Genomic DNA, 25,162 nt, shown 5'->3' on the forward strand with positions numbered 1-25,162 from the left:
AACTGTTTCAAAACGGATTCACTCTATATCTGAACGCATTCACACCGAACTTCCTTAGTCAACCAACACTTCAATTACACAATTATCCTTTTATGGTACGCATGACCACTACAAAAATACAGTCAAAAATTATTGTGAATAACACTTTGTAATATTGTAAAGGTTAATATTGTGATTTTATTCATAGTGTTTTGGCCCTTTTTATAACAACAATGAATGTTATTTAATATTTACATGTAAGAATCCTTGTAATCTTATCATTATTTATAAATTAATTATGAACTAGTCATTATAACAAAATGGTTCAAATGGCTCTGAGCACTATGGTACTTAATTTCTGAGGTCATCAGTGCCCTAGAACTTAGAACTACTTAAACCTAACTAACCTAAGGACATCACATACATCCATGCCCGAGGCAGGATTCGAACCTCGGACCGTAGCGGTCGCGCGGTTCCAGACTGTAGCGCCTAGAACCGCTCGGCCACCTCGGCCGGCCATTATAACACAAAACTCTAATCCATGTTTATGAATTCATCTGCACCTTGTCATGTCGTGGGGTTTTTATTACCTCTTTTGCCCTACTATGGTGATGTTATGCTAGTTATAGAAAAGTTTAAGTAGTGGGGAGTAAGGACCCTGGAGTCGAAGCGTTATAATATCAAACAAAAGCAAAAGATACATGGAAGATTTGACGGCTCAAACCGGTCTCCTTAGGGCTTTTTCGATAACAATAATTTTATCTTGTAACTCTTCCATTAATCTGCTTTTCCATGAAGTTGCTAAAGTTTTTTTTTCCGTGTCTAAAAGTAAATGCAACTTACGTAACAACCTGCACCAAAACCGTATCCACAACACTACCGCAGTTCCAACTGCATAACACTGACGTTTTTGTGTTTGTTTACAAACAGCCACTCATGCAGTTGCAGAACATCATGTTCCATATTTTACAATATTTATGAGTGTGCTATTTGAGCATGTTTTAAAATCAAAGAACCCAATTATGAAGGTGGTGATGTCGCTGAAAGTAGTTTGGGAATAAATAAATAAATAAATAAATATCAAAAGCGTATTGCATCAAGGCGGACCCACAATCCCATATTGTTGTTTTCCGATAACATCTGTTGCCTGTTCTGTTCCAACAAAATATACTTTCAGTGCACTGTTATTTCGGAGCTCAAGAAATAGTACATATTCTCTAGTCTGATACTTTGAAAATATTTAGTCCAAGGATGAACACCGTTCACGTGAACGATGAACAACTGTCTTTTCAACCATGATACCCTGTAAAGTCAATATGGGATACGTTGTCATTCACCAGCACTGAGTGGTTTAGTCCTTAAAGAGGATGTCTTTGATATCTGTCAGGTAATTCGTCTGCTATAAGTAGTCCTGTAAAGAGTCTCATATAAAAATTTAAAAACCGACATGTTTTTATACAAATGTAAGAGACTGTTATGCAAAGAGACTACAGCAAGGCTCTAATTTTGCTGTGTCAGCACCCTTTGGCCAGAATGACGGTTAATTTTGCAAGAAAGGTGTTCAAGAATAACGGCGTATGTATGTGCCAGCATACTCCAGTTTTCACGTTATACTGATTGCCATTTAAAAAGTGTATTGCTTCAGTTAAAAAGTTATTAATTATTTAGTTTATCTTGGCGGAAGAAATGTTAAGGCTATAGACTTTAAAGAATGGTATTGGGACCTGCATTCTATAATTTGCTGGAATGAACAGTTTATAGTGTGTCAACGTTTCCTGGGACATTTGTATAGGAGTTGAGAGAGAGAGAGAGAGAGAGAGAGAGAGAGAGAGAGAGAGAGATTGAGGAGGAACACAAAATATAGCGCAGTTATTGTATATAGCTTTCATAAAATAATAAAGACAAGCAGTTCATGTTCGTTTATACCGGCAGCAAATATTCATTTGTTGTTCATAGCACTGTGGCGCTGTAAGTGCAGCACATGAATTTGACGATCCGTTCTTTGTTCCAGGTCCGCAGCCCGTGTGTTCAACGTAAACCTTGCATAGCTGCTGTGATAACAACGATCTCCAGACGCATTTCAGGTAAAAACTTTCCCTATTGGCTACCAATTATTGTGTAATACTATTAAATAAACAACTGGCCATTAATATTGCGACGCCATGAGTATGGCCTGCAACAAATTCAGCTACATCTTTACAACATGCGAAATACAAAACTCGAAATAAGAATATGCAAAATATCTTTCTGCACGTTGTACAAGCTGTCTTGTGTAGAAAGCCAATCGAACAAACTCATTCCTCAGATATAGCGCACTTGTATTTACATAATATCGAATATTATAGAACATACGTCTATGAAACTAATTAGAAAGTATCAGAATGTATTAAAAAAGCGAGGGGTAGTAGGATTCAGTGAGACATGAACCACCTACATGTCACCTAATACCTCACAAATCTGCGTCTCTACTCATTACGCTACACTGACCATGAAGAATTTGCGCCCATACTTTACATTTTACCCCTGAAAGTTTTAAGTGGAGTAAATTCGTATGTTTGCTTCTGAAGTCCCGTGTCATACATTTACATTCATGGCTTGCACTACACATCTTAAGCAATGACTAATGCAATATGGCGGCTTAAACTATTTTAAACCTCATCTGCGAAGATGGTCAAAGACCGTATCCAGTAGATATTTGGGTTTAAAATAAAAGCAGCTGATGGTTCACATATGCATTTTATACATACATTATTACGACTGATTGCTGTACCGTTTACTAATTACAATGAATACAATCACAGAGCAGAACTTTCCGTATGGCCGGCCGCTGTGACCGACCAGTTCTAGGCCCTTCAGTCCGGAACCGCGCTGCTGCTGCGGTCGCAGGTTCGAATCCTGCCTCGGGCATGGCTGTGTGTGACGTCCTTAGGTTAGTTAGGTTTAAGTAGTTCTAAGTCTGGCGGACTGATGACCTCACATGTTAAGTCCCACAGTGCTTAGACCCATTTGAACCATTTGTTTCCGTATGGAATCAAACCTGACACAGCATAGGAATGTTCTACAATTTTCCTGGTCAGCTCATTCTGTAGTTCTCTCTCACTCGTTGAAAACATCTGGTCGTGGAGTGGCACTATATTGGTACGGCACCAATCGCGAGCCACTATGACTTGTATAAACCCTGACGTAGAATTGAAGCAGGATCCGTCGACTAAGCTCAGTTGGTCACGGTACCCAGCCGCGTTAGAGTCATGTGGCTGCCAGAGGTGACTTCTTTTCCAATCCAAGTAACCCCAGATCACCTACATTAATCACATATTCTTCCGTCTATACCTACACTTTCCTTATTTTACTTCCTTTCGTTACAGTTTTAGTGGTCACTGCGTATTTCGCGCCTCCTGTTTCTCAGAAAGTGTATTGAAAACGTTAAATAGCACGAAAAAAATCTCCTTTAAAATACCGTTGTGCTCATCCATTAAGGGCCTCTACGGTGAGATATAAAGATTAATGGTTATCGGAATTATTTGTCTGATTAAGCGCTGAAGTAAGTTTACACGCATAGCTTTCGAATTTCATTCGTACCACATTCCAATGTATATTACTCGTCTTTTGCAACCCTTTTGGTTTTAAATAAACGTTTTATCTAATTGTCTTAAGTATGTTCAGTAATCCACAGAAAGCGATTATAATAATAATTTAACTATTAATATTTTTACTCATATCAAAAACTTTAGTACATAGTATTGATAGTAGGCAACAATATTTATTTTATAGTTACTTATGAGCCTGCTTTCGGGTTTATAGGTCATCTTCAGACAACTTAAGACTAAACAGGTGATTCACACGATACCATCAAGAGTTCATAACTGTACAAAAGTTGTTTTACCAAAGATGTGTGACGTTTTATGAATGTTTGCGTATGCATAAAAACATGCGTTGTGATACCCACCAGGGAATAACTTCCATGGTTGGTTGATTTGGGAGAGTGGGGCCAAACAGCGAGGTCATCGGTCTCATCGGATTAGGGAAAGATGGGGAAGTAAGTCTGCTGTGCCCTTTCAAAGGAACCATTCCGGCATTCGCCTGAAGCGATTTAGGGAAATCACGGAAAACCTAAATCAGAATGGTCGGATGCGGGTGTTGAATCGTCTGCGTTCCGAATGCGAGTACTCCCATGGTTCTAGAGGTAGCTGCAGAGATAAAAACTCCAGGGGAAGTTAGATATTATCCAACAAATAATTCAGGACGTTTGAGTTAGTTAATGTTCCACGGGTCATTTGAACGAATCTTCATCGAAATGACGTGAAATGAGTTCCTTTACGGGATATTTATATATGATTATTGTTAACTTTAATGAACACTTTTTTTACTTCTACTCAAGCAACTACAACTGATATTTTTTTTCCCGTGGCTATCAGTTTGCAAGTAGAATTTCGTAAGTGGAATCGATGTAGATGTCCAGCAGAAATGATTTCAAATTGGGTTTAAAAAGTGCTTCGCTACCTGTCAGACATTTTATGCTTTTGGGCAAATCATCACAAATTTTTGTTGCTGTTTATTGAATTTCTTTCTGAGCCACCGACAACTTTAACATAGGATAATAAAGGTTATTCCCCCCCCCCCCCTTAGTGCTGTAGATATGTACATCACTGTTCTTCTCAAATTGTGGTGGATTATTTATGACGAATTTCATTAGCGAATGTGTGTGTAGGGGGATGCAAAAGTTCGGAGATGAGCAGGTCAACACAATGAAGGAAGTTGTGGCGGCCATAGTGGCCGTGCGGTTCTAGGCGCTGCAGTCTGGGGCCGGGCGACCGCTACGATCGCAGGTTCGAATCCTGCATCGGGCATGGAAGTGTGTGATGTCCTTAGGTTAGTTAGGTTAAATTAGTTCTAAGTTCTAGGCGACTGATGACCTCAGAATTTAAGTTGCATAGTGCTCAGAGCCATTTTGAAGTTGTGGCGGTCGCATCGGTCAGACGACTGATGGCTGCACAAATAAATAATTAAATAAGTAAATGAAGTAGATTGTGAACATACTTTTATGTCTCCAGTATTTTGTGTGTTGTACGTTGGCTCTCTTGTATGCAACTCTGAACACAAACTTTCGGAAGAAGTACCATACATTTAATGAAGGAGAGACAACCGTGCTCATCTACATCGTTTAAGTATAGTAAAAGGGAATGCAACTACGGTTCTAGAATGAGACACTACATACGTAATTTCTAAATAATCAGGTAATAAATATAGTGACTTTGTTTTGTTGAGCACTAAACGTGCCTTAAGCAAATAGATAAAATGTTCTGATTAATTAAAAACAAAAATAAAATTCGGTTCCAAAAAGCCATAGTAGTTCTTTTTATCTACATAATCATAGATTAATTTCACGTTCGTACTAAAATACGGTCACGTGCGCAACTGTGAGAGGTTGCTATTGTAATCACTGCAACTGATTCGCATCTGTATGCTGATTGGGTGTTGGCTGCTGCTGCATGTGTTCCTTGATCTCCCTATTATCTACGCACACGTGTCTGCTCGCTCAGTGCTTGTCATTCCCTAGCCTGGACACTCCACTTTGACCTGCATTATAATACTTGGTACGTAACTTTGTTTTTCTGATCTTATAAAATTCACGTTCACAAAAGGAAGCCGTCTTACCATTTCCATCATTTCCATTATAGCTAACTGAAAGTCGACAATTCTGTTTCAGCTAGTAGTTGTGTGTTTCTATTTTCATTAAACTCTCAATAATGATATTCTAAGTTATTCGAATAAAATGGCAATTGATATATGATTTCCAGTAAGCCGTTAATTTCTTTGAGCAAGTAATGTTTCACCACTGCTGTGGCATCTAAATTCTTGGTTTATGCATTTCCTCTTTACATTACATTTGTTTCTTTTTCTGTATATCCTTTCCAATGACAGTCTTATTGTGAATGAAGTATTCCATGGCTCTTGCAGCGGACCTGCTCTTAACCTTAAGCGATGGTTTTTTACGGGTTCTAGATTTTTCGACATCTTTTTTGGACCTGTTGTATTTTTGGCAATATTTTATTCCTACTTGTTCAGTTTCTAACTGTTACTTGAATGTGGTTTTCATGCTATCTCACGGCACTTGGCGTTATTACTGCTAAATTTCAATGCAGTGTAGTCAAAATCGCTTTGAAATGAGTAACAGCTGAAAATCGCGAACAGTTAAGAGAAAAACGTTGGGTAGTGAATATCTTATAAACGATGTTTCAAAATTATTCGTTCGATGTCACAAGATTATAGCTTGCACATAAATGGAGGTAGGAACATACGGTAAATTTTATCGTAGGCGTAGCCCTACAAAGTTTTTGTTTTCAAAACAACAATTCGATTTTGCATGCCAGTATCTTGATATAATGTTGGAATACTTTTTATGATCACGTTTAGTATCAAAGGTCTTATTTACATTTCACAAGGGTTCAGCACGCCATCCAACTGACGCACGACGTTTAAACAAACTCGTCTCCTACTTTTTAAATCATTGCATTCACTGCTGATCGTCACCTAAAGTTGCTGGAAGGGGAGTGAGGCCCTCCCCCCCTCGTCCTGCTCCCTCCCACCACGCACATAAAAAGATAATGCGCATTCCTTGAGATCAGGCGACCTTGGAGTCAGATATTGGAATGTGAGATGCGATCGCCACATAGAGCCCTTCCACTAGTTGAGGCAGCTAATTGTTAAGCCGCATAGTTGTAACTGAATTGCACCGTCCTGTTGACACGGAAAACGCCTTTTGTTGCTGCATTATCTCATCTAGACTCCGCCCACAGTGGGCAATGAACAAGCGGGAGAAGTGTTCTGGCCACCAGGTGCAAATCTGGCGCTGTGAATGCAAATAAGATTTACAGAAATGTTTCCATGTGGAATGAGTTAGGAACGGATCGTGGGCAGAAAAGATCGGACAAGTAAGAAAGGCATAATGATGATTTTATTTTAAGCCGCTTACAAAGTTTGTTCAATATGAACACTGGAGACACCGATGAGGTGCTGCATCCGTGAAACGACGTGATCACCAACTGCTGGCAGCAGCTCCGATAGAATCTGAGCAACGTGTTACTGTATACTGACCTTCAGATCAGGTGCAGACCTAACGTGTCCCTGGTAAACACGTTCTTTCAGATTCCACAGTCACATCGATTCAGATTAGGTGACCTTGCACGCCAAGCATCTGGAAAACCTCTGGAGATAACATGTTCGTGGAAGGTTGCAATAAGCAGATTTTTCATTGGGCGAGCGACATAAGGTGTTGCTCCATATTGCATGAAAACAGTGTTTTCCACACAGTTGCGCACTTCAAAAGCAGGGCTCACCTGATGTACAAGGAGATCCCAATAACGTGCAGACATCACTGTACGCCTGACAGGTCCTCAAAGAAGAGCGGGCCGAGAATAAAGGTGTTTGTGAGTCCACGCCATGCAGTCACATATGGCGAGTGCAATGGCTCTTCGTGAACATCATGCGTGTAAACAGTACCCCAAATTCGACAGGTCCGTGTATTCATTGCACCCTGTAGTGTAAGAAGTTCCTCGTCATTCGACATAATATTGTCTGGTCACATGTCTTCAACTTCGATCCGTGCCATAAACTGAAGAGCAAATTCAGAGCGTTGCCGCGGATCGTGAGGGATCAGTTGCTCCACCATCTCGATCTTGTACATTTATCGGTGTAAAATAGACCGCAAAACTTTGCGTAATGTTGACCGTGAGATGGACAATTCTTGTGACACTTCACGAGCACTTGCACTACCTGAGGTACGTGCTGCATGGTCAGTCAGAGCAACAGCAACCTAGTCGATAACCGCTACGTGCCACGCGAAGCTCACCTCTGTTTTCGAATTTCAACATCATCTTCTGTAAACCACTTAATGACGTTGAACCTCTCCTAGAACCTTTTCCAGTCGACAATCTCTCTCAATGCAACACTGTTATAGCTGCCGTTCACATAAAACAGTTTCAGAAAAATCGGGTCTCTGTTCTCGACAGCCTTAGTGTTCTCTCAAGTTATGGCTTGTCAAATGACAGCGTGGATGTCACAGTCACAAAAACAGCGTACAGCACCAGATTTGCACCTGGTGGCCAGATTTGGAACTAAATGTTTTTTCAGCGTAAATCGGTTCTGCATTAACGCTTTAACATATCTACTAGGTTTCGCTGTCATACGATAATTACAGCCCAATCGACCCCTATGAGTAGCTACACTTTAATTTTAACCACCCGGTACATGAACTGGTAATTTGCAATTGGCACCAAGTTAAACTTTTATATTCAATACGTAAGTTAAAATTTACGCCAAGTTCCTGTCTTTTGTCGTATGAAACGGAGTGAATCAGTTTGAAACACCCTGTTCACTGCAGAAAGGAGGCTGATAGGTCTAGAACTATTTAAGCATTATTCCAGTTTTGGACAATTGTTTTACTTCTAGAACATTCTGTAAATAATTTTGTAAGTTCTTTTACCTTCAGATTTTTCCGGCAAACTTTTTCGTTATTGATACGACGCATTACTGCAGTTATTCACTACGTAGTTTTTCAGTTGCTAGATTTTGCATTACCCGTTTCCAGTGATTTCGTAATCATCTTCAGTAGGGTCACAATTTAATGATACACTGGCCACGGTAAATTTGAACCATTAGGCTGTTTTTCTGGCGTCAGCAGTTGAAAACTTAAGAGCGCACTACTAGTGGGTTTATAATAACAGGAATAGGTCCACATGTTTTTCTCGCGAAATATTCTTTTTTCTAAGTTAGCAGAAAAAGTACTATAAAGACTAATTCATGCCTTAAGCAGGCTTCGAAGTCTTACACTTGCGTTTGTGTAAGACTGCGGAGGAGTCTCGACGACTGGATTTGTTTTCCCTCGCTCCACTCTTGGGTATGTTGCGTCTGACATCTAGCTCTGCTACAAAGTTTGCCGTATATGTATGTATATAATGAGAGAGAGGGAGAGAGACTGTTTTCGCCGAGTGCTGTGTAGTGTCTGCGTTGATATGCATGAGTATGGAAATGAATGTAAGCATGGCGCGTGTTGAATCATGATGCCGGCATGTAACTTATTCCTGTCGTAAAGGATCATGGGAAGAGCCACAGAAGCAGACATCTATGCCCATCATACGTCGTACGCATAACAATCTGTTCATTGACTATTCGGAACATATCGTGGATTTAAACCATGAAAAAAGTTCGTAGGCAACTGATCATGCGTAGACTCCTTACTATCTAGTAACATGATAGCAGTGTTTTAAAAAATTATTTGCACTAAATAAATTATGCTCAGGTAATTATTATGAAAGTGCAATTTCAGCTTCAGGAAGAAACTTTGGAAGATATATACGGCTAAAATATCATGGATAAATCCTAATGTATCCAGTTCTAGTGAGAATTTATGTTAAATCACATTTCGGCGCCTCTGTATAATTGCATTATATACGAGACTCTTCCAGACTGTCTTTCTAACGTTTCCCACCAAACGATGTTGTAGTACGCAGTGTAAGAAAGAGGCTTTTGCTCATTGCCATTCCACATTCTCTATAGAAATAACTGTATTGAAATGAAACTCTACACAGGTTTGTCACAGGACCTATAAACTAAGAAGGTCAGAACCGGGACTGTAATCTTCCTACATCATTATAATCAGTTACATTGACTATATTCTCGGTGTATGCTGTTTGTTGCTGTTCATATTATCATTTAAGGAAATGGAAAGAACTTCCAAAATGTGCTTCTGCAACTGAATCTCCTAATTAAGGAATACAATACAAAAACATTAAAACGAAAGGAAAAATCATGCTTTTCAGAAAAGCGCATACAATTACAAGAAACCACTAACGATCCTCGTCCCTTAGTCTTCAAAGAATCCATGTCTTGTGAATAAAACAACTTCAAACATCTAATGACGAATGAATGTGTTAAATATTTGACATTAACCATGTAAAACCCTTATAAGTGAAGACAAAAAACCTTCACTATGTTGGTTTTATTAGTTTCGGGTTACCCTCATGGCGCTCTAATTCTCAGACGCTGCTTGAATATAGTTTTCGTAATTTACGTGCCTTGAGATGCACTGGCTCAAGACGTAAATAATTCCTATATCTAATACTTGACTTATTGTGTCTCTTAATGACAGCATTTTAAATTTGGTCAATAATTAAATGAAATACTGGAAATCAAATTTTTGTCGCCCATGAAAGCTGTTAAATAGCCAAGCAACAAGGAGACACAGTGACCGCCTGACCGCTTCAGCCGTTTAGTAATTGGAATACCTGCGTTAATAAACACCACCTTCCATAATACGCTAATCTTGTCAGCTCTACGTAACTATTATATCCAAATTCTGTGCGGTCCGTTTCGCATTTTCTATTCTTCATCAACCTCTGCTATTTTCCCCACGAGTGCTCCCTCTGTTACCAACTTAAGTACTTCTGGATGCCACATCTGATGCACCACAAATCTGTCTCTTCCTCTGGTAAAATTTTTCCGTAGAATTCTTCCTTCACACATTCTTTACAGTATATTTCGTATTTATTTCTAACTTTTTACGCAATTCAGTAAAACCACATCTCATATGCATATAGTTGTCTACTCTCCAAAATTCCGATATGTTTTATTTCACTTTCGTTCACTGCAGTACACCACAAGGTCTGTACCATCTATGAACTTTAGCATTGTTATCTGTTGCACCTTTTTCATCACTTTTCTCATTTTCTTTTCCTTCGCCCATTGCCCTTCGGCGTACAAGGCGAAAAACAGTAGTGATAAGCATCAGTTCTTTATTAAACTCTCCTTTTCAGGTACTTGGAGTTCTCGACGCTCCACTTTTATTACTGCTGAATCCTGAGACTTGCGCCCACTCACGCTATAACCCGGTTTTCAGGGTTGCCTAATGGGCGCACGTCAACAGCATAACAACAGCAACATGTTTATGGTGGGGATTATGGGACCCGCCACTCGGTCAGGCGACTCCAAAGTCACTGCAGTACTTCCTTACGCTGGTCGCTTATACGACCAGGAAACATCTGCTTGACCAGTATTTCGGACGCCACATGGCTCCTGGCCAGCGAGTTTCAACTGAATTGTGGCTCCAGTGAAGTAAGGAAATTTGTGGTAAGGTCTTACAGGACCAAAATGCTGAGGTCATCGGTCCCTAAGCTGACACACTATTTCATCTAACTTAAATTAACTTACGCTAAGGACGACACACACACACACACACACACACACACACACACACACACACGCCCGAGGGAGGACTCGAACCTCCGAAGGGGGGAGCCACGCTGCAGTGAAGTGACATGATCACCAGCTACTTACGAGTTCTACAGTGATTGTCCACTAGCTGCCTAACTGTGGTCGCCAAATAATCTTCGAGCGATCATTCAGAATTCTATTAGGGTTTACCAATATTCAGAGCCTGGACTGAGGCCAGCCAGTTTGCTAGCCTGGTTTGGACGTCGAATCAGGAATGTACGAGGGGCGCTCAGTAAGTAATGCAACACATTTTTTCTGAAAGCGCGTTGGCTTTATTCAGGATCCCAGTATACCGTATTTTTCCCCACTCTTTAGGCTACAAAACCATGTTTTGGGACAGGGTCTCTATGGGCACATGGTACCACTTCACTAGGCGACGTTGGAGCCAGGGTTTTGTAGTATCGATAATCTCCCCACCACCCCCCGTACTGCGTCCTGTGGACCGCATGCTTCATTGGGCCAAAGAGATGGAAATCGAAAGGTGTGAGATCCTGCATGCTTCATTGGGCCAAACAGATGCAAGTTGCAAGGTGCGAGATCGGGGCTGCAGGGTGGATGAGGAAGAACAGTCCAATGAAGTTCTGTGAGATGCTCTCGGGTGTGTCAGCACTACTAACAGAAACTTCCAGCTGTGCAGCGAGTTGTTGGATTGTGATCCGTGGATCACCTCGAATGAGTGTGTCCGCACTTTCCAACATTACAGAATTCACAGCTGTGTGCGGCCGGCTGACACGCGGGTATCAGACAGGTTTGCTCGACGAAGATACGATGATGACAGACTCCTCGCCTACGACTCACCGTGCTTTTGTTCTCTGCTAGGTCTTCGAAGACATTCTCCAGACTCCTATAAATATCTGTCATTACAGATGCCATATTGAAGGCTACGTATAGATCCGCCACCCATCGGAATTTCATGAATCTATAGTGGCTGAAACGGAATATTTCACAGTGACCCACAAAAAACCCGCATTTTTTCAATCGAAAATGGCCGAGCAAACAGAAATGTTGCATTACTTATTCAACACCCCTCGTATAACTTACGCAATTTGGACTTTTGCTTCTTTGTAAGTGATCTTTAGTGATTATGTCCATTTCAAATGGCTCTGAGCACTATGGGACTTAACTGCTACGGTCATCAGTCCCCTAGAACTTTGAACTACTTAAACCTAACTAACCTAAGGACAGCACACAACACCCAGCCATCACGAGGCAGAGAAAATCCCTGACCCCGCCGGGAATCGAACCCGGGAACCCGGGCGTGGGAAGCGAGAACGCTACCGCACGACCACGAGATGCGGGCGATGTCCATTTCATCCAGAGGCTTCTCATACGACGCGAATCGTATATATTTTGGAGTAAATTAACGTGATGGCTTATAATAATGTAATGTTTAGTTACTTAGCAACCCTGGAGAAACTGACATCCATTTGGCGTGCAATAGAGCACTCTGTGACTATCGTCGCAACAATTCAGTTTTGTAGACGGCTGCCCTTGGAAATGATGCTCGCAATGGAACATGTGAACCGTACTCAGCGCCTTGCAGGATGTCAGCGGGCCCACGAAAGTTGTGCTCGAGAAGACAGACGCATTGTTCGCTCGGCCCTGCAGCATCGTAGTGCCACGTCCCGTAACTGGAGTAATGGTGGCCTGTTTACAGCAGGACAAGGATACAGATGAACAGTGCGACGACGTCAGCAGCATCGCGAGCTGCTAGCGCGGCCGTCATTGTTGCTGTTTACTTTCATGCGGCGGCAGAGACAGGCGTGCAGATGGCAGTGATGCTCCAAACGATGACAGTGGACACGAGAGAGCTATATAATGGGCTTTACAGTGACGTCATGGTACTTCGAGATAGACATATTTGTGTGTGGAGGCTCTGAGCAGAACGGACGTTCCCAGATAACACAGGTTGTCATCATTTGGGTACAACGTCTGGTGTAGTGGTGTGGGGTGCAATTCGCTATAGAAGACCATCACCTGTGGTTTACATAGCTACTAATTCGAGCAGAAGCCGATACATACGTGGTAAGGCCGGTGGCTGTGACCAATCTTCGAGGTCTCTGTGTGATTATCTTTCAACAAGATAGCGCAAGACCGCATGTTGCTCGTGCTGTGGCGTACCAGCACATTCTGCAAATCCCTCGCACAATGAAAACAACTGGTCATGTGTTCCTGAGAGAATGGCACACCACCAGTCGCCAGACACTACAATTGATAGACTAACATGGAACGACGTACCAGTATCTGTCATCTAAGTGCTGTTAAATTCCATACCTGATCACGTTAGGGCCAGTGTTGCTGCTTGAGATGAAAGCTCTGTGTGCTAAATTTCACCACCTGTACACCCCCAAAACATCCTCAAATTTAATCATGTATTCTTCCTACTACAGTGTGTAAGCACAAAGTAAATTTTCATTATTGGCTCTCCTTCCTGGTGCTCCAATATTGATGGCCATATACCAGTAAAATGCATTAAGAGTGTTGCATTTATCTTTGCGTGTTTTATGATGTGTTCTCGTAATGTGATGGTGTATTTTCTACTTTGTGTGGATGATTTACGTGACAGAGACTGAAAAATACTATAGAATGTAACATCATTATTGTTCTTTTTATTAACGTTGACCAGCGCTGTGTTTTCAACACATAAGTCATTTTTAGTTTAACTCAGATTTTTCACAGTTGTGTTGTGTTACCTATATGTGTTACTGTAGGGGTATTGGTTTATACAGGGCTATAAAGCAGTCCCTACCAACGGATTTTATGGAACCCACAACGCCTTCAGATACCATATGGAAGGTTTTCATATTCTCTCACTCACTGCATACAAACTATTACTCCTATAGAAAAAGTAAACAGGATCTTACTGTAGGAAATGTAACGTAATTAAATTTTGTACTGGGATAAGTTTACACTAGAGGTCATAGATTTCAAATTATTCAAGAAAAACGCACAAAAGTGACCTCCAAACGCGTTTTTCTTGAACGAGTCGAAAACCGTGGCCTCCAGCGGAAACGTATCCCAGTAGGATATGTAACCACATTAAATGTTCTGTAACAAGGACTTGTTTATATTTTCTGTATGGCTAATAGTTTGTGCGTAACAAGTGAGACAATATGAAAATCTCAGCTGTAGTTTTTTAGGGCATTATGGGTTTCATAAAACCCATCGATAGGGGTAGCTGAATCACTCGATATACTGACTACAGCTGTAAATACTTGCCGACGATCTAAGGTGGAAATTGGATACAGATATTCTCACAGGGCGTAACATCTGACAGAAGTAATATGAGCAACACAAAATGAAACAAATAATAAAAATTAATTTAAAACACTGACAGTATTAGGAAAAGGATAGTTGCTGCTCACCATTAGTGGAGATGCTGAGTCGGTATATGGTGAGAAGCAACTATCCTTTTCATAATAGCCATTATTCCATCCTGGATTTTCCATTGTTTAATTTAAAGCATTGATGCAGAATGCAATAGAAAACGTGGGGTGTTAACGTGATGCGTTGCACTGTAGCTGATGTCCTAACACTAATCGGACCTAACAAATTGAAAGCGAAAGAGCTGATCTATAGGAATTCAAATTTGGTCAGCTTCATCTGACTGCTTGTAAGTCTGGCTTTATGACTTACGCTTCACGCTAGGCGTTTCCTGTCCGACGACCGTGGGCTTATAGCGACTGGCGCAGCTGGAAGTAGCCGAAAGCGGCATTGCGTCCTGTAGATGTCCGTGACCAACGGAATTACATCTACATGCACTTGTCAGTTGAAGAGCTGCGTGAGTACAATGTACGCCAACGAAGAGAAGGTAGAAATGCTACTCATCCATGGGGAATGTAAGTTGGCAGAACAGGAATTGCTATACTGTTTTATTATATACGAGTACATTTAGTATAGCAGTTTAGTCCTTTTAAATACTGTTGTGTAGAGTAGGCATACAGTAAAGGCTCTCCTTCCTACAAACTGCATCGACAAAAAGTTTCTTTTATTGTTGATGTTAAAGGTAGGCGAAATGCTATGCAGGCAGCGGAACTGTACAGAGAGCGATATCCTGACAAGAACCCACCTTCCCGATGGATGTTTCCTCTTCTTGTTGTGACGTTTCAGGAAACGGGAAGTGTCAGGCCACCACAACGCAATCGTTGTAGCACACGCACAGACAAAGCTGCCGAATTTACTGTTCTCGCTTCATTTGCTATGAATCCACATGTGAGCACACGACAGCTTGAATACGAGATTGGTATTCCTAAAACCAGTGTACATCGTATTCTTACACGTCACCGGTTCCATCCTTACCATGCACACCTGCACCAAGAATTGCATGGGAATGATTTCCAGAATCGTGTACAGTTCTGTCAGTGGGCACAGCAGCAAATCCTCGCCAACCCGTACTTCTTCTCCAATGTTCTACTTACCGATGAATGTTCCTTCTCAAACAAAGGACAGGTAAATACAAGGAACATGCATTATTGGTCCAGCGACAACCCGCGATGGTTTAGACAGGTGGAACATCACCGTCAGTGGAGAGTTAATGTCTGGTGTGGGATGCTTGGTACAACAATTATTGACCCTTATTTCATCAATGGTAGTCTAAACGGCACAGCTTATGCCAACTTCCTCAGAGGAATTCTTCCTCCTCTTCTGGATGAAGTGCCACTAAGAACCAGAATGCATATGTGGTATCAACACGACGGATGTCCAGCACATAATGCCTTGCGTGCACGTTGTGTTCTGAACCGAATGTATCCTGCCAGATGGATTGGTCGAGGAGGAACAGTTAGATGGCCTGCTAGGTCTCCTGACATAAGTCCTCTGGACTTTTTTCTTTGGGGATGCATTAAAGACGATGTCTATCGCGATATTCCAACAACTCCAGAGGACATGCAGGAACGTATCGTGCTTGCTTGAAATTCTATTCAGCAGGCAACACTGGAAGCTGTAAATAATTCTTTCATTCAACGAGTGCACCAGTGTATCAGTGTCCAGGGTCACCACTTTGAGCACCTTTGAATGTTCTACTCCTGGGAAATGGTACAGAAGAGTCAAAGTCAATTTTGTGTTATGTTTTTACTTGGTTTTCATTTGTTTCCTGACAAATCCAGCAACTGGACGAGTTGCCGGTGTCAGCGCCCTGAATGGCAGCTGGCATGATTAGAGGCGGATGGAGCCGGCTCTTCGAAAGTCTCTTGACAGAACCATAAATAGGTTCCAATTTATGAGCGATATCTAGTCGGCGAATGTTCGGAACTTAAGACACCAGGCTTGAACAGTGCGTGAATGATGATGCCCTTTTCCGTATGAATACGTACACAGCAACGTATGTCACTGTTGACTACGTGCAGCTTGTGTTCCAGCGGCTTATCCGCCGCGCGCTCTCTCCCTGCGCGTTACGTCACGCCCCTGGCCGGCGACAGATCCCGCGCAAGCCACCACAGCCGTCGCCGCAACGCCCCCGCGCCGCCACGCCCGGCTGCGATAACATTCCAGTCGGGCTCCAGCTCCAGTCGCTGGCCCTGCTCGGGAAGCCAGGCGCGCCTTCGGCTGCTGGAAAGGTCGCCGAAATGCGTCACGGCGCCGCATAGCGCCACAGCCCTTTGTCGAGCGACACGCGGGCGTTGGTGGCGCAAGCCTGTCGAGGACTGCCGGCTCGACACTGGAAGCAGAAGCTTACCGGCTACTGGTACGTCGTACAAGAAACAGCAGGACAAAGTAATCCGATATTATTCTATGGATTGGTGATCGAAAATTGCCCGCCTCCAGAGCTGAGTGGTCGGTGCGGCTGACTGCCATGCGGATGAGCCAGGTTCGATTCCCCCTACTGACAGGGGTTCTTCTTCGGTGGCAGGACTGGAAAACGGTGCACTCAGCCTTGTGATGTCAATGGAGGAGCTACTTGACTCCAGGTCACGAAAACTGAAAACGGCCTGGAGAGCGAATTGCTGACTCCACGCTCTCCATACGGCATCCATTGACGTCATTGGCGGAGGATGACATGGAGGTCGGTCGGTACCGTTGGGCCCACTACGGCCTGTGGACAGAGTATATGTTTACGTATTCCAAAGTTTCCGAAATTTGAATTTTTTGTGCAAATCCTAAAGATTACCCTCAAATGCAGCTTGGTGTCTCCCTGAACATCTTTTTGAATGAGTATGACAAGAGCCTGCATTGGTTTGGATATTTGCTGGTGACCCTATTTCCACTGTCGTATTTCCGTGAGTCTGCGGTTCTGCGGTGGCTAACGTGAAAGAAAACTGGGAAAAGGACTGCTGAAATGCACCCCATGTTCAAACAAGCTTCTGGAGACAACGGTTTAAAGTGAGATACAGACACGTATAAGCGTTTAGAAAACGAGCGAATGTCTACTGACGTCACCGTTCCGGTCACCCGTCAACCTGCAACGTGCTAGAAAATGTTCAGAAAGAGAGGCAACTGTTCCTGCAAGATCGTACAAAAGCATCCAAGGACTCTGCAATACCTTGTGATTAAGTTCTGAACATGATAACGCATCGTGTAACAACAGTTGCAGGACTGTGGCGAAATTCGTGCCACGGCTGCTTCAAGACGATCGGGAGCTGCAGGACATCTACATCTATCTGCTTATTCCGCATGACACCAGACGGTGCGTGGCGGAGGGTAAATTGTACCAATGCTAATAATTCCCTTTCCCGTTGCACAAGCAAATGGAGCTAGGGAGAACGACTTTGTGTATGCTTTTGTATGAGCCTTAATTTCTGTTACCTTCGCTGTTCATATGCAGAATCGTTCTTGAGTCTGTTCAAGATGCCGGTTCTGTAAGGGTTACGTTTAAAGGTCACGTTTGAAACGTCCCCTTAGAAAAATTATACATGACTGTGCTTAAACTGACACACAATATTTTTAGCGCAACGCAATCTGACTTTCAATAATCCCTACAAAAGAATGGCCCTGACTAACAATAACCTATACCTTTCATGAATCACTTACCTCACAAAAATGTTCGTTACTCACACTACTGCAATACAGCGAGCGCCACTGCTGCCAGCTAAATAAAAGATTCAAACTACTGAAGGCACTAACTACTGATAGGCATATTTAGCAAATGAAAGATTTTGATAGAGAACAAACAATGTATTTACCTTAATAATGTTCAAAGGACATCATATATATGTGTCAGTTCATGATATCCAACAATACAAATTTACTCTTCTAATGGACACACGTCCAGATCATCCGCTCTAAAAACTCCGCCATCTCTCTCCCCACATCCACCACTGCTGGCGGCTCACCTCCAACCAGTGTTGCCAACTCTAAAAAACTCGAGTCGCTAGATTCAATATCAAAAGTCGCTAGAAAGTCGCTAAAACTTATTTTACTAGGGGTGTACTGAAAATTTCGTGCTGTGAATGGTGCAATAAGCCAGTTGGGGGGGGGGGGGGGGGGTGTAAATGAAATATTAATAAAAATGGTCTCATACGTAATTGCTATATTGTTTTAATTAAATGACGCATCGCTTGCAACAACATACATATAAAATACGCTAACGTTTAATTAAACATGTGATCATAATTGACGCAACACATAAATTGTTGTTTCAATCACAGTAGTCAAATATACTACAAATATACAACGATATTTGTAACAAAAGAAAGCAAGAACTCAAATTAGGTTACAAAATATATACATACCGGTATGCGAGCTATTCATCGTCGTCACTCAGAAGATCGAATAGCTCTTCTGTTTCATGCTCTGACAGAACTATAGTTGATGTAGAGGGTTGAACGTCGCTCAAAAGATGATGTTGCAGTTAGACTGGTTTTGTCGCAAAAGAGTAACTTTTGTTCGTTCCAATAAGCTCCAATATGTCTGATCGTATGTCAAAAGATGCACAATCTTTAATTTGTTTCTTCAGCTGGTCTCTCAATATGATCAAAGCATTAATTGTCTTTAACGATAATCTGTTACGCTGTTTAGTTTTTATAATGTTCATAGAACTGAATATTCTTTCCACTTCTGCATTTGAATGCGATAGGCATAGAACAGTGATTGCTAGCTGTGAAATCAAAGAAAAAGGATTCTCCCCTGCGGCATTTTTATACTGCAAAACCTCACTCCAAAATCGAACAGTGCTAGTAGTGTTATTCCACCTAATGAAGTTGATATTGTGCCATTCTTGCTGCATACCGTCTATGAAATCGCCACTAAAACCCAATTCTTTGGCTACATCCGCTACAGCATTATTTTTATTCACTTTTAGTGTTTCTTCAACATTCAGCATTAACATTTTTGTCAGGATCGTAACGTTACTTGGCAGTATTTGTTGAATTTTTTTATGAGTTTCAGACTAAACTGAATGCATCTCTTCTTCAAATAAACTTTATTTTCTTCAGAAAAACTTGACTCAGACAATTTCTGTTCAAACATAAAGCCAAGGTTCGGATTTGCGTACATACTTTCGCTTGGAACTGGTGTTGTCAACAAATCAACAGTTGGAAAAACTATGTTTTGTCCGAGTGACTGCATGAAAAATACAAGTGTATCTAGTAATTTAGTGGGGTCGTTGTCTTCTCCTTCAAAAGCTTTTATTGCTATTTATACGTCTTTTAAAGCATGTTTAAGGTAAAACATGTAAAGATGATTTGAGTCGTCACAATACATCTTGTTCAAAAGATGTCTTGAACCATGACAAGTGAAAAATGTAGCTTTAGTTCTTCCCACTGCTCCAGAATTCTTCGTATTGCTGGTTCAGTTGAAAGCCAACGTGTTGCACAGACCTTCAAAATGTTTAGTGGCTGTTTTCCACAATTTATTGCCTCATAAACCTTTGTATATTCCTCTTGTCTTTTGGGTGAAATGGAGAACCAATTGTAGGTTTCCCGTACAAGAAACTCTATGTTTCTAGGTATGGTATTCACTGAGGCGTGCGAAACTGCAAGCTGAAGAGAGTGACAAATGCAACGGATCAATACCAAATGCTTCAAACCATATTCTCTCTTGAGTTGTTCGAAAAGCCCATTGTTTATTCCAACCATTGCAGAAGCATTATCTGTGGCAATTCCTACCATATTAGCGATTGGAAGTTTGAGATCTTTCAAAGAATTCACAAGAACAGCAGCCAGATTTCTTGCATCTGCAGTTTCTACTACAGCGAGTTTGAGAAATACTGATCTAATGGTTTGGTTGTTTACACTATAGTACCGTATAACGATACCTAGCATTTTAGATGTTGATACATCTGTGGATTCATCTATTAGTACACTGTATTTTTGGTTACCTATATCTTCAACCAATGATTGTGTAAAATATGGAGCCAAAACTTCAGTTATAACGTTAGTGCACTTTGTACGATGTAATTGCATGTTTTTAGCGCCCCCATCACCGGAAAACACCTTCTTGCTCAGTATTCCTAAATGATCTACAGCTAAAATAGAACAATGTTCAGCAATAAATAAAGAACAGGCGCCTTCCGCTCTGCTTGCTATCCTAACTGTAGTTTTCGGAACAATTTTCACAGGTAAGGTGGTTTGTGTTTCTTTTAAATCAATTTTTTGTTTATGCTTAATAGTTTTCGAATGCCTTCTAATATCACACAATTTAGCATAAAACTCTGTTGCACATACTTGACATCTTGCCTTGGATAAGTCTCCAACGACTGGTTTCAGCCACCCATTGAATTCACGTTCTGCTTCCCACGCATCGCGATATTTTTGAGCCTACTTCTTCTGCGGTAAATCCATTATGTAAGCCACCACAATGTAAGTTTCACCAATTTATAATCACTGAAAATACATTAAAACTCAGGCGACTTAGAGGTCATGAAACAATCTACTCATGCGGTAACTCGATATCTGTCCTATTGTTCATTGTTTAAAACGTAATAATATCTGAGATATCCCCACCGAATTGTTCTTGTGTTACCACTGTGCATGTGGTAATAATTTGACTGCGAGTTAACATTTCGAAATATTAGAGGTTGCTGGACAGAAATGTATTATATTATACTTAATATTACGTATGTTTTTTGTCAATTCGAAAAGTGAAGGGAGTTCAAACGTTGAAGAATTATAGATCGATACGCTATCGACGATAACAGGCTAGTGGGTAATGAATAATGAATTGTTCTATAGTCAAGGTTTTCTTACTCTGTAGGCAATTCCCACATTCAGGTTTACTAAATGCTGAACAATGCTACATGATCTGCTAAGAACTTAATTTAACTTAGTAAATCTAGAACAAAGTCAGTGTAATATCCAGTCTATAGTTAAAATCTTAGTTTTGTTAATGGAAATACTGGCCCAAAATAGTTTTGATTTGTATTTCAAAAGTCGACAGTACTCCAAAAGTCGCCAGATAAGTCGCTAAATAATTTTTGTCGCTAAAAAGATTTTCTTTTTTTTTGTCGCTAAGACGAAGGCAAAAGTCGCCATTTCTAGCGACAAAGACGCTAAATTGGCAACACTGCCTCCAACTGCGCAACGCTACGCGCTATTAAAAGCCAACTGCCCAACACTACAATGGCGAATTCCAACAATGCAAACCAGCAACAGACTGCACACAGCACAGTCAGTGATTTTCATACAGAGCGCTACATGGCGTTACCAACATAAAAACCTAAACAGCCTACTTGCATAGGTGCGTGGCGGAGGGTAAATTGTACCAATGCTAATAATTCCCTTTCCCGTTGCACAAGCAAATGGAGCGAAGGAGAACGACTTTGTGTATGCTTTTGTATGAGCCCTAATTTCTGTTACCTTCGCTGTTCATATGCAGAATCGTTCTTGAGTGTGTTCAAGATGCCGGTTCTCTAAGGGTCACGTTTAAAGGTCACGTTCTTTCTCTCAAATAACTCGAAAATAGTTTTCAGTAAAAAATTAAACTACATAAATTTACTGCAAATAACCTCCTATTCATTTTATTCTGTAGAACTAATACACTGAAGACCCAAAGAAAATGGTACACCTGCCTAATATAGCGTAGGGGGCCCGCGAGCATGCACAAGTGCCGCAGCACAACGTGGCATGGACTGGACTAATGTCTGAGGCAGTGCTGGAGGAAATTGATACCATGAATCTTGCAGGGCTGTCCATAAATCCGCAAGAGTATGAGGGGATGGAGATCTCTTCTGAACAACACGTTGCAAGGTATCTCAGGTATGCCCAATAATATTAATGTACCCCCACTTCCTTGCTACATCGGAGGTGCTGTGTCCCAACGCTCGTGCGCCCACTATAGCACCACATTCAAACTCACTTAAATCTTGATAACCTGCCATGGTAGCAGCAGAATCGATCAAACTACTACGTCAGACACTTATTGTCTTATGTAGGCGTACCGACCGCGGAGCCGTATTCTGCCTTTTTACATATCGCTGTAATTGAATGCGCATGCCTAGATACGAGTTTCTTTGGCATTGCAGGAAGAGGAAAAATGGCAGACTATTAAAAACAGACTTTTAATGGTACAGAATTAATGTTTACTAATGAATGAATTGTGCTAAGAACAAATGGTTCAAATGGCTCTGAGCACTATGCGACTTAACTTCTGAGGTCATCAGTCGCCTAGAACTTAGAACTAATTAAACCTAACTAACCTAAGGACATCACACACATCCATGCCCGAGGCAGGATTCGAACCTGCGACCGTAGCGGTCGCTCGGTTCCAGACTGTAGCGCCTAGAACGCAGGCCAATCCGGCCGGCTAAGAACAAATATAAAATTTGTATACCACATCTAAGAACAGTAGAACTGAAGAACAAGCAGCCGATTCCCCACTCTCTGTACCCCAATAAATCACAAGCAGCGGTTAAGAGGTGTTTCACAAAGATGTACCTAACCTTCCGCTGCTCGCCTTCTTATGAATCAGTGGGGCCGCAGAGCCGCGCGGGATTAGCCGAGCGGTCTCGGGCGCTGCAGTCATGGACTATGAGGCTGGTCACGGCGGAGATTCGAGTCCTCCCTCGGGCATAGGTGTGGGTGTTTGTTCTTAGGATAATTTAGGTTAAGTAGTGTGTAAGCTTAGGGACTGATGACCTTAGCAGTTAAGTCCCAGAAGATTTCACACACACACACACACACATTTTTGGGACGCAGAGTCCAGGCACACCACGGGGAGTCAGTCTATTTTGCACGAATGCAGATATGAGTTACTAATAACGCTAACGTAAGAAAGGCATATGGACAGGATCTACATAAATCCCTGCACACTGCTAGAGGAGAAATTGATTCTGTCCTGTACGACGACTTACAACACCACGAACGCTGCCTGAGTACAGATTGCGATCCTATATGTGGTTGATAAATTTTTGTAGCTGATTATGGCAAAAAAGCCAAAACCGGTAACGAGTTTTAATAAAATATTCTGTGAGCAGGAGTTATTTATATCTGTGCAAGCCTGCAAAAGAGAAGAGAAAACAAGAAATAAAAAAATAAAGAATAACTGTGGATGCAGACATTAACTGTAAGAGTAATCAAACATGAAAGAGCATGTATCGCCTAGGTCACCTCAGAGAATGCCTCGAAAAGCGATACAATACAATCCCTTTGGAAGAAGTAGTGTGGGAAAGGTCCAGGAAGAGATGGTGAGGCGCAACAGGCCATAGGGCCTAATCCAGGATGAGCATAAGAAGACAAAAAAAAAAAAAAAATTGTGACAAATCTCTTTCACTTGCATTTCGTGTGAAGCTGCTAACTGGTATCTAAATCTTCCTGCGATGAATGCTCGTGAGCCAACACATTCGTAAATTGTGACTGCATTAGTTAATTCAGTGTTAATTAAAAATGGACCCTGTGCATTTTACTGCTGGTACCGAGATAGTTTGACATCCTACGTCGTCTGCTACACACTGTTAAAATTATGCAATACGACTATGCTGATAGCCGGCTTGTGTGGCCGAGCGGTTCTAGGCGCTTCAGTCTGGAACCGCGCGACCGCTACGGTCGCAGGTTGGAATCCTGCCTCGGGAATGGCCGTGTGTGATGTCCTTAGGTTAGTTAGGTTTAAGTAGTTCTAGGGGACTGATGACCTCAGATGTTAAGTCCCATAGTGCTCAGAGCCATTTGAACCATTTTGAACCATTTGACTATGCTGATAGCATATGAGGTATGACGCATTAGTTTAATGAAACAGCCCCCTACAAAGCCTCTTACCTCACTATGTGTCCTCTTGTGAATATTGGTTTCATTTCCAGATATCCAGACGAGTAAACGTGTATAGTGCGTCTCAGTACAAATAAATCTGAACATTACTAGCAAAATTGTATGCAATCGAAATTTAACAGAAGTATAACGGAAATTTGAGTTATGTGCCAAAGACATTTCAGTCTGCTTGAGTTTGCTAGGTATTCGCGTTAAAATTGCAGTCAACATGTTATGCATGAAAGCCAGCAGAAAACTTAGAATTATATTCAGAATCGATGCAAATAAATCCGGACTGACAGTCAAGAGGATATCGCGTTATTTCTAATAAAAGCTACTACTGTGCCTCGAACCGTGTTGAAGCAGGTATCAGACCCGTAATTGTTTTCCAATACAGTGGTTCGATAATATTTAGATTAGGCAGTATTTCTTTCGTGAGCTGAAACAACAAGCAGCTGTTAGCGAAACTCGTTCGCTCATCTATGGACACAGCCATTTGTACAGTATCGAGTGTCATCATCACGACTACTTGCTATTATTATGTGTGCTTAACAAGGCATTTGCGTGATGTGCTCTGGAGAGAAACACAAATAGATAGACAATAACTCAAGTTTGCTATCTGTGCCAAGATGTAGACGCTCTAGCTGTTCCCAGAATAGTTTTGTCGCCCTGCAGTAAGTGTAAAACTTCCTAACAGATTAAAACTATGTATCACACCGAAATACTTGCCTTTGACAGGCAATATTTGTTAAGGGCTATTTAGATGCTACTTAGGAATAGTCTTCACAGTTTGCGATACTGGC

At 41.5% G+C, this 25,162-nt stretch overlaps 1 protein-coding gene across 1 annotated transcript in view; it reads left to right on the forward strand.

The window, feature by feature from the left end:
* The first annotated feature begins 1,990 nt into the window (after positions 1–1,990).
* Positions 1,991–25,162, forward strand: part of LOC124787991 (putative polypeptide N-acetylgalactosaminyltransferase 9) — a 498,384-nt gene continuing 475,212 nt past the window's right edge. Inside the window, exon 1 of the mRNA XM_047255023.1 lies at positions 1,991–2,063. The gene's annotated coding sequence lies outside the window, so the exon portion shown is untranslated. The remainder of the gene's footprint in view (positions 2,064–25,162) is intronic.

Source organism: Schistocerca piceifrons, chromosome 3 (assembly GCF_021461385.2).
Source record: "Schistocerca piceifrons isolate TAMUIC-IGC-003096 chromosome 3, iqSchPice1.1, whole genome shotgun sequence".
NCBI lineage: Eukaryota > Metazoa > Arthropoda > Insecta > Orthoptera > Acrididae > Schistocerca > Schistocerca piceifrons.